The sequence below is a fragment of the Rhinopithecus roxellana genome, chromosome 12 (assembly GCF_007565055.1).
Source record: "Rhinopithecus roxellana isolate Shanxi Qingling chromosome 12, ASM756505v1, whole genome shotgun sequence".
Taxonomy (NCBI): domain Eukaryota; kingdom Metazoa; phylum Chordata; class Mammalia; order Primates; family Cercopithecidae; genus Rhinopithecus; species Rhinopithecus roxellana.
In genome coordinates, this window is record NC_044560.1 from 9,468,980 (window position 1) to 9,482,719 (window position 13,740).

Consider the following 13,740-nt stretch of genomic DNA (forward strand, 5'->3'; position numbering starts at 1 on the left):
CCCTAGCCAAACATCAAAAGGAAGAAATGTGGCCCAATCTAAAACCCCTTCAGCATAGGCCAAGTAGAGAGCCTAGGCCTCTACCCCTACCAAAGTGGTATCAGAGAAGACTCAATGGAGAGCCAGGGCTTTCATGCCTGCCAGGTAGTAGTACCCCCATCTCTCACCCCAATCCTGGTGTCAGTGGAGGCCACATTAGAATTGTGGACTTCCACCTCTGCCCATTGGTAATGAGGCACCCCCTACCCTCCCTGCTAATGTAGTATTAGAGGAGACTTTCCTACCATCTCATAGTCATGAAGCTTTCTCCAGCTCCAGTATCAGTGGAGACGACGTGGGGAGCAATCATGAGGTAACCCTCCCCTCCCAGCCAGGGCTGTGTCAATAGAGATCTAGTGAAGAGCCTGAAATCCCATCTCTTCCCCACAGTAGCAAGCCATGTCTCTCCCTTGGGGTGTCAAATGAGGATAAGTGAGGAACCTGAGCTCTCATTTCCCTGGCAGTAATGAGAAGTCATTTCCCTTCCCCCATGGGCATAGTGTCAGATTTAAACAAGATCTAGAATCTCATAACACCAAAATGTTCAAGATGTAACTGAAAATCATTCATCATACCAAAAACCAGAAAAATCTCAGTTTGAATGAGAAAAAACAATCAACAGATGCCAACACTGAGAAGACACAGATGTTGGAATTATCTAACAAATTTTAAAGCAGCCATCATTTAAAAAAAAAAAAAAAAAAACCATTGAACAAGCAATTCCAAAACATTTGAGACAAGTGAAAAAATAGAAAGTCTCGGGAAACGAAAGATACAAAGAAGAGCCAAATGGAAAATTTTAGAATTGAAAAATATAATAAACAATTTTTTAAAAATACAACGAATGGACTCAGCAGCAAAATGGAGAATAAAGAAGAAATAAGCAATGAATTTGAAGGTAGAACAATAGAAATTACCCAATCTGAACAAGAGAGAAGATAGACTGAAAACAAATGGGCCTCATGGACCTATGGAACTATTCCAAAAGATCCAACATTCAAGTAGTCAGAATCCTACAAAAGGAGAAAGAGGAAGGAGCTGAAGAAGTATTCAAAGAAAAAAATGACTGAAAATTTCCCAAATTTTGCCAGAGACATAAATCTACAGATTAAAGAAGCCAAGTAAAACTCAAATAGGACAAACCTAAATAAACCCACATTAAGACACACCACAACCAATCTTCAATCAGCTAAAACCAAAGAAAAAATATTGAGAACAGTGAGAGAAGAAACACCTTATCTATGGGGGGAAGAAATAGCTTGGGCAACGATGGTTTATCAGAAATCATGAAGGCCAGAAGAAAGCAGCACAAAACTTTTCAAGTATTAAAAAAAACAAAACTGTCAACCCTTAATTCTGTATCTGATGAGACTATCCTTCAGGAACCAAGGAAAAGTCAAGACAATATCAGACAAAGGAAAAATGAGAGACTTTGTCACCAGCAGACCTACCCTAAAAGAATGGCTAAAAGAAGTTATTGAAATATTAATAGTAAAGAAATGAATCTTGGAACATCAGAAAGGAAGAATAACAGAAACAGCAGAAAAATGGAGATTATATATATAATAGATTTACCTTCCCCTGTAGAGTTTTCTAAGATAAATATGTATATATTTATATTTTTATATATATATATATATTTATATTTATATTTATATATACAGGGTCTTGTTCTGTCACCCAGGCTAGAGTATAGTGGCATTATCATGGCTCACTGCAGCCTCAACCTCCCAATTCTCCTGCCTCAGCCTCCCAAGTAGCTAGGACTGCAGGTGCATGCCAACACGCTCAGCTAATTTTTGTGTCTTTTGTTTTTGTTTGGTAGAGATGGAGTTTCGCCATGCTGTCCAGGTTGGTCTAAGTTATATTTGATCATTGAAGCAAAAATAATAAATTGTCAGATGTGGTTCTCAAAGTATGTAAAGAAAATAATTAAGACAATTATATTTTAAATGAGGAGGGAAGGGAACTTTAAAGGAGGTAAGGTTTCTATATTTCACTCAAACTGGTAAACTATTAACATCAGTAGACTGTGATAAGTTATGTAAGTATAATGCAGTACCTACTAAAACCACTTTAAAAGATCTATATACAAAGAGATATACTCAAATATACTCTAAATGAATCAAAATAGAATTATTTTTAAAATGCTCAAACAAACCATAGGAAGGCAAGAAAAATAAAACAGAAATAAACACAGAAGGAACAAACAGCAAAAAGTACAATGACAGACTTAAGCCCTAACATATTGATTACATTAAATGTAAATGATCTAAATACATCAATTAAAAGACAGAGATTGGCAGAGTGGATTTTAAAAAACATGATCTAACTGTATACTATTTATAAGAAACTTACTTCAAATATAATGATATAGATATAAGATGATGATATAAGATGAGAGAAAAGACTGAAAAATGATGTATCATGCAAACAATGATCAAAAGAAAGCAGGAATAGTTACAATAACATCAGAAAAAGCATAGGAGTTTTATTTGTAATAACCAAAAACTGGAAACAACCACAATATCTTTTGATAGGCAAATGATTAAACAAACTGTGGTACACTCATAGCACCAAATACCACTCAGCAATAAAAAGTAACTAACTATTGGTACATATAACAACTTGGATGAACCTCAAGGACATCATGCTGAGTAGGGGAGAAACATCTCAAAAGGCCACACACTGTATTAATTCACTTATATAATATTCTCAAAATGATAAAAATCATTGAGCCATGGAACAGATTAATGGTTGCCAAGGTTTAGGTACAGTAGGAAAAAGGGGCAGGGGTGGGTGTGACTATGTAATAAGGAGTCAGCTCTATTGTTTTATATATTTTTTTCTTTGAGACAGAGTCTCACTCTGTCACCCAGGCTGGAGTGCAATGGGGCCATCTCAGCTCACTGCAACCTCCACCTCCCAGGTTCAAGTGATTCTCCTGCCTCATCCTCCTGAGTAGCTGGGATTACAGGCATGCACCACCACACCCAGCTAATTATTGTATTTTTAGAAGAGATGGGGTTTCACCATGTTGGTCAGGCTGATCTCGAACCCCTGACCTGAAGTGATCCATTTGGCTCTATGTTTGATGTTTGATATCTGACACTAGCCACAGCCACCATTCCCCCTTCCCCTTCTGTCCCACATCTAGGCAAGATAATAAAACCTGAGAGCCCCTTCCTTTGGCACTAACAGTAAATTCAAACCACAAAGGCCAGCCCATGTGCCAGGAACCATTGAGGTCTATTAAAAACTCATCCCAATTCTTGAGGTCTATTTTTAAAACTCCATAATATCCTTGTGGTCAATCCATCTATAAAAACTGAAAGCCAGTCTCCCTTTCCTAGTCTCTCAAGCCATTTTTACCCGCTTGGGAGCTTCTCTGCTCTTTCTTAAGAGCCTCATTGTATGAGTAATAAACCTTTAATACTGTCTTAGGGTGTGTGGTGGGGGATGGGGGGAAGCTGCAGGGGATGGGTGGGTGTCTGTGTGTGTGATCATAAATCTCTATAAGGATACAGCAGTGTCTGCTCAACACTGTGCCTGGCACATAGTAGGGACTCAACCTCAGAGTAGAAAGCGAGGTATAGACAATGACAGAATATAAGAAGCTTTGCAGTAAAGGGGTGCATACAGAGGGGTTGGACCCATGGGAAATGGTCAGGGCTGAGGTTCCCCAGGCCCATGCCTGAAATCAGAGAAGTGTATGCAGTGCTTTATTCTCATTTAGCTCAGTTCAGGTCCGTACTACAAATGCTCTCTCAAAGCTCCTCTGTGCCCAGCTCCGTGGGATAAAGATGGTCCCCTGCCCTTAGGCACTCCCAGAACTAATGCCAAAGAAGTGGGAAGGGTCTTGGCTACTCTTAGAGATAAAAATGGGACTGAGGCATGGGACTGAGGCTTCTCCAGGGAGGGACTGAGTTCAGGTTATCTCCAGGTCCCCCTGCCCAGCACAACTGTAGCACACAGTGGATACTCAATGCAGATTTGAAGAATGAATGAACCCAAAATTCTCTCCTTTGAGCCTCTCACTAAACCTCCCCTTAAAAAGCCAACATAGGGCCAGGAGCAGTGGCTCATGCTTGTAATCCCTGCATTTTGGGAGGCTGAGGCAAGTGGATCACTTGAGGCCAGGAGTTCGAGACCAGCCTGGCCAACATGGTGAAACCCTGTCTCTACTAAAAATATAAAAATATAATAATAATAATAAAATTAGCCAGGCAGCCGGGCATGGCGGTATGTGCCTGGAATCCCAGCTACTTGGGAGGCTAAGGCAGAAGAATTGCTTGAACCCAGGAGGCAGAGGTTGCAGTGAGCCAAAATCACGCCACTGTACTCCAGCCTAGGTGACAGAGTGAAACTCCATCTTTAAAAAAAAAAAAAAAAAAAAGCCACCATGGGAGTTGTTATTTCAGCTTCAGAGATGCCAGTGATGCCTCTCCAGAAGGAAGGAAGACAAGGAGAAGAAGGGGACTGGAAATGGATGGGAGTAGGGGTGGAGTTTCTCTGAAGTGGATCCTGTGGACCAGATCCTCAGGCAGGAGACCCAGGCCAGGCCCTGTGAGTCCAGAGTGAGCTGGTTTGTGCCCAAGTGAGCAAGCCAGGGAGGGCCAACACCCTGGCTTCTGAGCCTACCAGACTTTATCCAGCTTCCTAGTGTCTTTGTGCCTGTCCCATTTTGTCTCCCTAGATTCTCAGTAAATCTTTCAGTGTTTTTCTGCTGGACCCTGAGTCCAGGGGACTCAGGAAAGAGCTAAAAACTCACACTGACCCTTTGCGGGGAGTGTTTGCAGCAGGAGGTGTATCAGGAGAACCCTAAGGGTCCGTGAGCTCCAGAGCCCTAAGCAGCTCAGCATTGCCAAAAGGGCTGACCAGGGTTTGAATTGTCCTCCACTGTTTACCAGTTGTGGTATGATCTTAGCAAGTTACGTCACTGCTCAGGGCCTCAGTTCATCTATCTGTAAAATGGGGATCATTGTAGCAACCCCTATGGTGAATGAGATGATTCTCTTTGGGAAGAAAGTGATTTTTTGTGTGTGTTTTTATTTTGGGGTGAGAATGAAATGGCACGATGAAAGGACAGAACATAGCCCAGTCTCTGGCAATGGCTGGTACCTCAGACATGCAGAATCTCCAGCAGAGGGGCAGGTATTTGGGAAAGAAAATAAGAGACCCCAGGAAGGATAATGAGGATGGCAATGGTGATGATGATGATGATGGTGATGAACGTGATAATGATGGGGATGATAGCAAGATGACAGAAGAAAGCTTTACTAAATACCTACCTTACTGAAGGCTCTGTTCTGGAAGTTTCTCATGCAATATCTTACTGAATCCTCCTACCAGCCATCTTGTTAACCCATTTCGCAAATAAGGTACCAGACCCAGAAATTAACTGACTTACCCAGGATCACATAGCTCAATTTCAGGTCTGTCCAACTGCGGGACATCCAATCTCAGTGAGTGGGAGACAGATGGAGCTGTCTGGAACCTGAGCCTGGGCCTCACCCAGGGAGAAGTTTGCAGATCTACCATCCTCTGCAGCTTTCTGATCCTCTCTCTTGATTCACTCATTCAGCAATAAATGTCCACTGTGCCTGGCCTTGGAGCTGGGAACACCAGAGTGGCTCACACAGCTCCTTTCCTCTGGGGACACTCAGGTAGTCACAGGTGAGCAGGGAGAGAGTGCCATGAAAACAATTAACTATAAAACAAGGCAATGAGGCCGGGCGCAGTGGCTCACGCCTGTAATCCCAGCACTTTGGGAGGCTGAGACGGGCGGATCACAAGGTCAGGAGATCGAGACCATCCTAGCTAACACGGTGAAACCCCGTCTCTACTAAAATACAAAAAAAAAAAAAAAAAAAAAAACAAGGCAATGAGAACCACCCTTAAGGCAATGGGAACACCAAGAGGGAGTGACAGTCCACCAGGAGCAGGCTCAGAAGGCTTCACAGAAGAAGTGACTTTGGGTGGGTTTTAAGGGATGAATAGGAGTTTGAGGACAAGGTGAAAATGGCGGAGGGAACTGTCTGAGCTCAGGCATGGGGAAAGGGAAGAAAATCTGGCCAGGCAGTGCTGTGGAGGGAGAGTCCAAAATCGCTCTTGCCTGGGTATCAACCAGAGTAGAGGGTCCATGGAGAGGTGGTAAGGGGTGGATTACAAAAGGACCTGCTGAATGCCAAGTTACGCAGTTTGGATGTTCCCAAGGGCAGTGCAGAGCCATGGAAAGGGGCTGAATCGGGGAGTGAGATAATCAGGTTTGTGTTTCCGAAGGCTGGCACTGGTGGCAGTGGTGCAGGGAATGGAATAGGCAGTGGCGGAAAAGAAGAAATTTGGAGAGGCACTAAGAATGGGTCTGGACCCCATTTCCCTGGGAGGAGGCCAGAGAAGGGGGCTGACACCCCAGCGGTGTCTATCTCGGTCATCCTCTCCAATGTCCTTTCTCCCACTACTTGTCTTTCACTGGAGCAACCTGACACCCCGGAGTGGAAGATGCAGACACTGGCTAAGCACCTGGGCCCTGAAGACAGACCCAGGTTCTGCCACTTACCAGCGGAGTGACCTTGGACATGCCACGGACCCTCTCTGAGCCTCAGTTTCCTCACCTGAGCAATGAGTCATCGCAAAATTGAATAAAATCACACATAAAAGGGATTAGCCCAGGGCTGGCATAAAATCGGTACTTGGCAAATGCTAATGATTATCCCCATTTGATAAATGAAGAAACAAAGGCCCCAGAAAGGGGCTGTGACAAAGCCATGGAGGGCAGCTCCTCCCACTCCTTGCCTTTCACCTTCATCATGTTTCTCCTGTAAATGGCCTCCTGGCCCCTCACTTCCCTGCTCTGCACAATGTATGAGGGACCCTCCTGGAGCCAGGGGTCAGGGCAGGGAAGTTGGCAGATACGTGGAGTATCAGCAGGGAGAAGCAACGGCAGCCACAGGGGTTTCGTGAATTATTCTTCACTCCCCAGCCGCACCCTCAAACTCCTATGTCTCCCCTGCCATCATCCGACCTCCCCTGGCTATGAAACTCTCCTCTGGCTCCTTTCCCAGGGAATCATTCATGGGCATGAATGGCTTGTCCTCCTCCTCCTCCCCTGCCTTCCTACAGGGCAGATAAAATTCCCCTACCCAGGGGCAGATTGTCCACAAACAGGGCTTTCTGGCGACCAGGATGAACAGTGAGCCCCCAAATTACTCTTGCTTGGGTATCAGGAGCTCTGGGTTCAAATCCCAGCTCTGCCATTAACTCGCAGTGGAATCTGGATATTTTCCTTCTCAGGACCTCAGCTTCCCCTTCCTGGTTTTCTCCTTCCAAGCCACAGCCTCAGACCTACCCACGGTTCCCATAAGCTTTGCTCGAGCTGCCTGGGGCTCCCAGGGTCCGAGGGACACAGATCCCACCCCAGCTGTGAGCATCCCCCTGGCTGCCGTGGGCACAGTGCCTTCTGACACAGTGATGCCTGGGCCCTCCCACTCAGAGTCAGCGGGGCCCAAAGGAAAACCCCTCAGCTCTGTCTGAGCCAACTGCAGAGGTGGCCAGAGCTGGGTTTAAAAATATGAGAGCCCAAGTACCCTCAGTGCCAACTGCCCACACAGCCTGCAGGCTGCTGCTGCCCACTTCCCAGATGTCACCATGGCCACTGTGGGTGGCACAAAGGGAATGTGGTGGGGGGGTGGTGAGTCCAGAGAGGCCCGGGGGTGGCTAGTGAGGGGGACGGACATTCCTCAGAGCCTAGACCACAGAACAGGGCTGTTTACACCATCTGGTCATACCCACTTCTTTGGTCTCTGGAAATAACCAAGCCAATTCTGTTCAGTATCATAGGAAGTGGAGTCTAACGAGCCTGGAATCGAATCCTGAGTTGGCCACTTACTGGCTGTGTGAGTTTGGGCAGGTCACTTGCCCTCTCTGAGCCTCAGCGCCTATCTGTCAAACAGATAATAAAAGTACCTACTTCATAGGGCTCTTATGAGAATTTGATGAGGCAATGGGGCTTAACACAGGGTCTAACCCTAGTAAGGACTTGATCAGTGGTAGTTGTCTTTGCTGTTACTGTTATCATGATGTGGTATGGCTGGTCTTTGCTAGAACTCGACCAAGGAGCAAAGGGGAGAGTAGGAAATGAGATGTCCTTGTTCCACTGTCTTGTCACATCCAGACCCCCCAAAGTCCAGGCACATCTGGCACCCATGAAGCTGACAATGGGGTTCCTTCTGTTTGTTAGATAAACAGGGATATGGGGGCCCAGAGAGGGACTGTGCCCTGCTCAAGCAAGCTGGCAGCGGGCAAGAGTCAGAAGCTAGAAATCTGTACGACCCTTTCCAAGGTGAGAAAAATATAACACCCCCGAAACTGGGAGGGCCCCTAAAGATTTCCCCTCCTTTTTCCAGAAAGGGAAACTGAGGCCCAAAGAGGGAAAGGGATTTGTTCAAGTCATGAGAGAGCTAGGACCCAAGCCAGGATTCCCAGCTCCCTGACCAGGGCTGTCTCATTCCGTCCTGCCGCCTCGCCCTGCTCACTCCTGCCCTAGCCCTGCCTGCAGTTCTCAGTCCCAGGGAGGGCAGCTGAGCAAGGCGGGAGCAGGAGCCTAGCCCTGCTCTGCTGGGGCTGGGGGCTGCTCTGCTCCCCCAATCCCACTGGAGCCTGCTGCATCCTTACGTAACCTGCTCCTGCTTTCATAACCCACTGCTGCTTCCTTCTGGAGTGGGAGCTCTGGGAGCAGATTGGAACACAGGGAGACATGAGCTGCCTCCCTGTGAAAATAGGGTTATTACCAGCACTCGGGCTCCAGTGCCAGCTAATGGCCTTCTCTCATGGCCTGGGGCCTCTCAGCCTCCCCCCAGGCCCAGGGAAAGAGGAGGCCCAGGTAGGACTGGCACTCCATGCCAGGGCAGGGCACAGAGGGAGATCGCCATCTTGGGACGGGGATGGATTCTCTGCTGCTCTGGCATCCAAGGCAGGGACCAGCCCCCAGACTCCAAAGACCAGGCACGTGTATCAGCCCTAAAGAGTTCCCTGGAGAGAGGCCTGCAGGCAGGCACACTGGGGAGGCCATGGGCTCCCAGGGTTGAGCTGGAGTTGGAGCATCCTGGTCTCTGGCCAAGTAATTATAGACACGTCAGTTCACTTCTCTGTGTCTTCATTTCCTTATCTGGAGAATGGGACTAAATGAGGACCAGTCTCATTGGTTGCTGGGAATATTAAATGAAATTCTGACTGGCAGGAACCTGGCCTAAAATAATGGCTCAGTAGTCAGCAGCCCCATTTAGCAGATGAAAAAACTGAGGCTGGGACAGGTGATGTGACTTTAGGGGTACACATCACCTAACAGCAGCAAAGCTATACACAAGACAGCAAACTCACCATGTGCTGGGCACACGCTACACATATGTGGACTGAGCTTCTCCCCAAAACAGCCCTATGTGGAGGTGCTATTATTATCCCCATCTGACAGACGAAGAGCTCATTTTAAAGGGGCTAAGTGACTTTCTTAAGGCACACACTTGGGAAGCAGCAGAGCCAGGATTTGAACCCAGGCATCTGGCTTCAGAGTCTGAGTTCTTTGCCACCCCTACAAAACAACCAGGACCAATAGACTGAGACTGCAGTAAGCAGGAGCTAAGCTAGACGCAAGTCAGGAAGCATGCCTCTTCGGCTTGCCACCATTCTTTCCAATCCCAGTCACCTTCCACCTTACCTCTCTTTGGCTGCTGCTGTGCTGTGTGACCTCGGCTGGGCCACTTAACCTCTCTGGGCTCTCATCTCCCCATCTGAAACAAGGAGGCTGATCCCTAGGCTAACAATTACCAGGGTTATTGTGAGGACGCATTAAGATAACGAGTTGTAAACCGCTTTTCAGCTGAGAAAGTATCACACAGCTGCGATGGCTCATCACTTTCCCGGCCTCCAACTCCCTCCAACTCAGCAGGAACCAGCTAATGGACACCAGGGGCCTCTCAGCGCCTCTGGCTGTTCAAACAAACACCTCTCCCCTCACTGCCCCTCCCCTGGGCTGCCCTTTGGATACAGACACAAAGCTCCCAGCCTTCTTCTGGTGCTGGGGCAGACCAGGCTGGACAGTTGAGTCACAGCCTTCCTGCCTTCCCTCAACCGGGCATTCGTTTTAGCTGAGACCCATGTTTCATGGGCACCCTCACACCTAATCCTCGTGATTACCTCCATGAAGCTGGGTTTCATCTCCCCCATTTTACAGATGAGAAGCTATAGCTCAGAGAAGTGAAGTCACTGGCCTGGAGTCACACAGCTGTCAACCCAGTGGAGCCAGAATTCAAACTAGGTCCCCATGCCCTTAATGGCCCCACTAACCCACTTCTCAGGAAAGGGGTCTTGTGCCCATTTTGCAGAAGAAGAGACTGATGTTCAGGAAGCTGAAGGCACTTTGTCTGAGAAGCCAGGAAAAGGAAGGGCCAGGCTGGCAACTCAGATCTGCTGCCTGCTACCACACCCGTGTTCCTCCCTGCAGCTGGATGTCTTGACCAGAATGCACAGATGAGACCTGTGACTTCTACCCCGACAGAGAAGCCAGGCAGGTGGACACCATCATTGTTGATGGAGAAGCTGAAGCCAGATAGACCTAGAAGTCTGCCCAAGTCCCAGGGCAAGGACTGCCAGTGTGAGAACTGGGCCAACTCATGCCCCCTCTCTGGACCTCAGTCTCCCCAGGTATACAGGAAGTGCCGGACCCTGGCTTGCTTGAGTGGACCCATTAAAGCCCCTCCAACTCCAGGAGGCTGTGGCCTGAGCAGAAATCCCCAAGCCTGGCTGATCACCAGAATTCCCTGGGAACATGCTTACCAGCCCAGTGTTGGGCTGCACCCCCAGAATGTCTGATTTGGTGGAACTAACGAGGGACCTGAAAACCTACATTGTTTTTATCCAGCACGACCTCAGCTCACAGCCCCTGACCCCAAGCTTCTGCGATCAGCCAAGTCAAGACTCCCAATATAGGACAATTTTCCCAGTGCCAAATGGAACCTAGTCCCCTGCCTGCCTTCACAGAGTTCACAGCTGGGATGGGAGGTGGACTCAGGGGCCTGCAGGGCTCTGGGGTAGGTCAGAGATGGCATCCGGGGGACTCTGTTGCAGATCACTGCTCTGTTAGAATTCTAGACTTTGAATTGGGGCAAGACCTTGAGAAGTCTCAGCCTTCTTGCTTGAGTAAATCTTCATTTAGCAGATGTTTATCAGCCCCCACTATGTGCCAGGCACTGTTTTAGGTGCCAGAGTGCAGCAGTAATACAATGCCTTTGCTCTCGTGCTGTTTCTGAAGACAGTCAATAAACAGCCAGGAACAGCGGGGCCTTCCGCAGCTCCCAACAGCTTTCCCCAGAAATTCGGGGCAGATTTGGAGAAATCTGCCCCGAATCATGAGCTGGGAGCTTAACCCGCATTTTACAGGTGAGTCACTGAGGCTCTGAATGCCATTTCCATACTGTGTCTCCTCACACTGGGCAGGCGACACCACCATTGCTTCCCAAGCAACCCTGTGTGTCGGCTGCTTATTAGAACTTTCCTGTTGCCACGGCAACCCCCCTGGGGAGGCCTGCCCTACTTTGCGTCCCTGGCATAGGGCGGGCAGCCTCACCCCCCCAAGACAGAGAGATGGGATTTATCCCACTCGCTGCAAGAACAGGTCCCACTGGAAAAAGAACTGGTCTCCCTCATTCAGATATTCAATCAATGTTTAGCAGCACCAACACTGTCCAAGAGACTGAGCCAGGCCCTGGGACAAGAGGAAAAATAAGCCTTGGTCCCTGCCCTCGCAAAGCACACTGATTCACAGGGGAAGCTGACAGATAGCCACGAGCCTGCCTGTGAGGCCGAGGACCACAGCAACGACGCCAGCAACTCAGGGCCAGGGCAGTGCTGAGCCCTTCCCATGGATTCATGCATTTACTTCTCCCATTAACTTTTGGGTTAGGTATCAATAGAATCCCCATATGACAGATGAGGAAACTAAGGCCTCAGAGAGGTGGAGAAGCTTGCCCTAGGTCACACAGCTGAGAAGCAGCAGAGCCAGAACCTGGAGACAGGGAGACTCTGAGCCACTCTGTAGGTATTCACTGAAGGGACCCCGACTCCATCAGGGTGGTCCAGGAGGCTTTCCCAGGGAAGGTATCTGTCATCTAAAGTGATCTCAGTAAGAGGAGAGGAGGGAGGAGCATGGTGGAGCGGGGGCTCTGAGAGCTGCTAATCACTCAGTGTCAGGTGAGTGGCCTTGTCCTCCACTCCCTGCCTGGTGAGACTCCACTAAGGCCTTGGGACACATGACTTGGGAAAAGAAGATACAATCCAGGTAGCCAGTGCTGGAGAGAGGCACAGCAGTTACAAGGCATGGGCCTCCTGAAAAGGCTGAAATGCCTCTGGAGGCTTCCAAGGGAGCAGGTTGGGACAGGTGTACACACACTCCACTGCCTGCCCGTCTTCACACCCTTGGGCAACAACGCCTTGTACCTACGTACCTGTGAGGAGGAGAAACTCAGAGTGCGGCAGGGCTTGGTCTTTGCAGCACCTGCACAGAAATACTTTTATTTCCAGGAGAGTGTAATGGTTATGAGTGTGGACTGTGGTGCCCACTGCCTCTGAAAATGCAGAGAATGATCAGTCCTGTGTATATCACAGCGTTGTTGCAAGGGCTGGATGAAGCGACACCTGCAAAGTTCACAGTACTTGGCACAGAGGGTAACTGTGAGCTGTAATTGTCTTTGTAGCATGTGGATGCACACGGATCTGCATTTTTACACAGATACATGTGTGAGGGTGTATAAGCCCAAGCACACAGTGAGTGCACACCCATGACAGCACACCCATATCTCGCCAGTATATGTGTAAAGCTACTTCCTTGAGTGAGCTTGAATGGACACTAGCTACGGAGGGTTGAGCAGGGAGGTGCCAGTAAGCACAAGCACCCACAGGTGTCTGCAGGGAGAGAGGGCACGGGCACGCCCATCCCCAGCGAATATGTGCCTTCCTGTGCATGCACCTGGGCCTGTATATTGGTGGGGGTTGGGCAGCGGGGGGGTGAGGATGAGGATACGTTGAAGTGTTACAGATGTGTTTTAATTTATGTTGAGATGAGGAAGGATCTGGCTGTGTTTTTCTCCTTGAACCACTGTGATGTAAAGAAATCTCAGCTCTGCAAAACAAAGATCAATCAGTAGGGGGAAAAAAAGTGCTTAAGGCTTAAACCTCCTACCACAGGCCCCCAGGGAGTGTTAAAGCCACAGTTCAGGAAAGAGAAACATGATTAAGATTGAAGTCAGGAGTCCACAGAGCAGGAGTCAAGCCAGCCAAGGGCTTTCCTGTTTTCCCAGAAAGGAGGCTTCCCGGAGGAAGCCATGACCCCTTGGAAAACACTCAAAAGCCTGTCTGGGCCCCAGCCTTCCCCAGCCAATTGAGAAGATGAGTCTTCTTGGGAGAAAAACAAACCCTGCTTGCCCCACCATCACCTTGGATCTTACTTGGAGGGAAGGGACTGGAAAGAAAAGACTGCTTGAGAGATTGCCCTGAAATAAGACCTGCCCTTTCTCCTCCCCAGGAGGGTATCTGTGCCCCAAGCTCTCAGCAGTTATACAAGACCACACACCCGAGTAGGAAGGAGGAAAACAGACCCTGGAACGAGAAGCCCCCTCCCGCTCATTTAGCACTTGAGGGTTTTCCAAGGTA

The 13,740-nt window shown here is 48.4% G+C and overlaps 1 long non-coding RNA gene across 1 annotated transcript in view; it reads right to left on the reverse strand.

Moving 5' to 3' along the window:
• Nucleotides 1–12,659, reverse strand: part of LOC104665048 — a 47,064-nt gene extending 34,405 nt beyond the window's left edge. The window contains exon 1 of the long non-coding RNA XR_004052233.1: nucleotides 12,537–12,659. This is a non-coding gene — a long non-coding RNA (uncharacterized LOC104665048). The remainder of the gene's footprint in view (nucleotides 1–12,536) is intronic.
• Nucleotides 12,660–13,740: the final 1,081 nt, after the last annotated feature.